The sequence below is a fragment of the Lontra canadensis genome, unplaced genomic scaffold, assembly GCF_010015895.1.
Source record: "Lontra canadensis isolate GAN:19392208 unplaced genomic scaffold, GSC_riverotter_1.0 scaffold125, whole genome shotgun sequence".
Taxonomy (NCBI): Eukaryota; Metazoa; Chordata; class Mammalia; order Carnivora; family Mustelidae; genus Lontra; species Lontra canadensis.
Genome location: NW_022631119.1, coordinates 1,973,707 through 1,977,414, shown reverse-complemented (window position 1 = coordinate 1,977,414; position 3,708 = coordinate 1,973,707).

Below are 3,708 nucleotides of genomic sequence, written 5' to 3'. Positions count from 1 at the left end.
TGTACCTGTTTCCTTCTTTATGAGAGAGCTGGTTCTGGTCCTTGAGGACTATTTCCTTGAGAGATGACAGGCCTTAAAGGTTCCATTTGCAGAGGTAGTTATGGGAGAGACCAAACCCAATGGCAACAAGCCTGAGGTGAAAAGTCAGGAACAAGGTTGACGATTTCTTTGACATAGGGTAATTCTTGGCAAGGATTATAACTATATTAGGGCCAGTAATAATCCTTTTCCTATCTGGCTCTTGGGCTATTGTCAGGAACAAGTGATATAACATTCTGTAACACTTTGTAACATGTAAAGCATTTTATAACCTGTTAGGTATCATTAGTTAGCAAAATTACCTACATCCCACACATGCTGTGGCAGGAAGTGCACTGGATAGAAGGCAGGAGCCATGGGTCTGCTGCCAGCTTTTTGATAGAGAGTAGCAGGATTCTGTCTTCGGCAAATTGGCTCAGTCATTTGTTGAACATCTACCTGTGTTACAAATGGTTCTTGGGATGCAGAGGTGAATGAAATAGATAAGGTATCCTGGAACTTACATTCAAGAGTGGAGACAGACAACAAACAAGTGGATAAATAATAATAAAGAAGAAATACTTGAGGCTAATGATGGTGGATTGAACACATCCATGTCCTTTGGCTCTTTCCTGAAATCACACTACAATGACAGTAAAGATATTTTTTAGAAAGGCCCTAGAGAATACAAATCAAAACCACAATGAGACACCACCTCACACCAGTCAGAATGGCTAAAATTAACAAGTCAGGAAATGACAGATGCTGGCAAGGATGTGAAGAAAGGGGAGCCCTCCTACATTGTTGGTGGGAGAGCAGCCATTCTGGAAAACAGCATGGAGCTTTCTCAAAAAGTTGAAAATAGAGCTACCCTGCGACCCAGCAACTACACTACTGGGTATTTACCCTCAAGATACAAATGGAGTGATCTGAAGGGGCATGTGTACCCGAGTGTTTATAGCAGCAATGTCCACAATAGCCAAACTATGGAAAGAACCTAGATGTCCATCAACAGATGAATGGATAAAGAAGATGTGGTACACACACACACACACACACACACACACACACACAATGGAAAACTATGTAGCCATCAAAAGAAATGAAATCTTGCCATTTGCAATGACGTGGATGGAACTAGAGGGTATTATGCTGAGTGAAATGAGTCAATCAGAGAAAGACAATTATCATATGATCTCCCTGATATGAGGAATTTGAGAGGCAGAGTAGGGGGTTTGGGGGGTAGGGAAGGAAAAAATGAAACAAGATGGGATCGGGAGGGAGACAAACCATAAAAGACTCTTAATCTCACAAAACAAACTGAGGGTTGCCAGGGGGAGTGGGTATGGAGAAAGTGGTTGGGTGATGGACATTGGGGAGGATATGTGCTATGGTGAGTGCTGTGAACTGTGTAAGCCTGATGACTCACAGACCTGTACCCCTGGGGCAAATAATACATTATATGCTAATTAAAAAATTAAGAAAAAAGAAAGGCCCTAGAGCCACAAGGACAGGAAGAATAAAATAGGATGCAATGCCAACAAAATTTTGGAAGCTGGAAAGCTGATGAATGAGTGGTAAGTGGAAACTGATTTAGTAGATCCATGGAAGTGGAATCCTAAGCCAATTGCAGGAAAAGCCAGGACTCAACCAAATTTTACCACACGGTCCACATAAAGCTCATGAATGGATGGCAACAAGTACCTTGAAAACAGGTGAAGGCAAACTAACATAAAGAAGATTCGTTGAAAATTTATTTTTAAAAAATTCCCAGATTTCTTCCTCAGTTCTCCTCACCCAGGAAAAGACCTACATTTTATTCTCTGGAGAGGATAACACAGAGGGTCTTTGGAACATGGGACACCAGACAATTGAAAGAGGGATCAGCATGTAAAAAGGAGATTAAAGGAATGCTGGATGTTGACACCCCCAGCCCTCTTCTCCATTTGGCTCCTAACTGACTGGTGGTGCAACTTTCATCCTCCGGGCAGGAGATTAGAAGACTCATTTGTTAATTTTTTTGTTTTTCTGGGAAATTTGATCAGCCCAAGAAGAAAAACTCTTAGTGTTGATGTTGGAGTTTCCCCACCTAGATGACCGGGTAGAATCACCCTATGGTCAAGCCTAATTCAAGTGCTCATAGCTTTCATTCATTTTTTTGTATCTATGAAAGGCAGCCTCCAAGATGGCCCCAGTGATCTCACCTTCTAGTATTCACACTCTTGTGTAATTCTTTCTCCCTTTCAGAAAGGGCTGAGAAAAAATGGTGGAAGAGCAGCTGACAATTAGGTTTATAAGAAGGCTGCTTTCTGTCTTGTCCACTCTGGCTTATTTGCTGTGGTGGAAGTCACCTCTGTGGAGAGGCCCACGTGCTATGGAACTGAGGGAGGCCTCCAGACCACAACCAGTGAGGAACTGAGGCCCTCAGTTTAATAGCCTTCAAGGAACTGAATCCTGTCAACAATCACATTGTCACTTTGAATATTTTCAAAGATGATCAAAAGTACAGGGAATAGTACTATAGAACCTAATTTATCCATCACCTGGATTCAGGAGTCATTGAGATTTTACTATATTGGCTTCTTCCCTTCCTTCCTTTCTTTCTCTTTTTCTCTGCTTTTAAAGTAAACCATGGAATCATGTCCTATTACCTTTTTATGCTTTTTATATACCTCAAAGAAATTAGTTCCCTAGGGACGCCTGGGTGGCTCAGTGGGTTAAGCCTCTGCCTTGGGCTCAGGTCATGATCCCAGCCTGGGATCAAGCCCTGCATCAGGCTTTCTGCTCAGCAGGGAGCCTGCTTCCCCCCCCCACCCCCCGCCTGCCTCTCTGCCTACTTGTGATCTCTCTCTCTGTCAAATAAATAAAAATCTTAAAAAAAATTAGTTCCCTTCTTTCCCTTTAAGATGAATAGACAAACAAGAATTACCAGGTATCTGATGAAAACTTCTAATATAAAGGAATAGAGACCCATGCCAAAAAAGCAGCTTGGAGCAGGGAGATGAAAATTCCTCAGGAAGATCAGAGTCGATATTACAACCATGAAACAAGGTCAAGAATAAAAGAGAGTGCTTGGAAATGAAAAGGGGTAGCAAAAAGGAAAAAATTATATGGAACGGCTTGGAAGATAGACTTGACATCTCACGGAAAGTGGGGCAAAGAAGTAGAGATTGGGGTGCCTGGGTGGCTCCACTGGTTAAGTGTCTGACTTTTCATTTTGGCTCAGGTCATGATCTCAGGGTCATGAGATCAAGTCCTATAGTGGGCTCCACACTCAACAGGGAGTCTGCCTGAGAAAGAGAGTCTCTCTCCATCTGCAAACCCCTCACACACACTCACTCTCTCTCTAGAAAAAAGTGGAGAGGTAGAAAATAGGAGAGAAAGGTAAATTAGCAGGCCAGCCTAGGAGGTCCAATATGCCCCAAATAATGGGTCTTCTAGAAAGAGAGAAGAAAGAAAATGAAAGCAAGGAAATGACCACAACATGTTTTAAGAGAAATTCCCCAAACTGAGGGATATTATTTTATAGATGGAAAGAGCCCATTGAATGCCTAGCATAAAAAGATGAAATTTTCAAATAGTTGTGAGAAACATAAGGCACCTACAGGCTTCCAGTGAGAAAAAGGACAGAAACAAAGAATCAAAAGTATTTTGGGAATTGTCCACAGGACTGGAAGCTAGAAGGCAGTA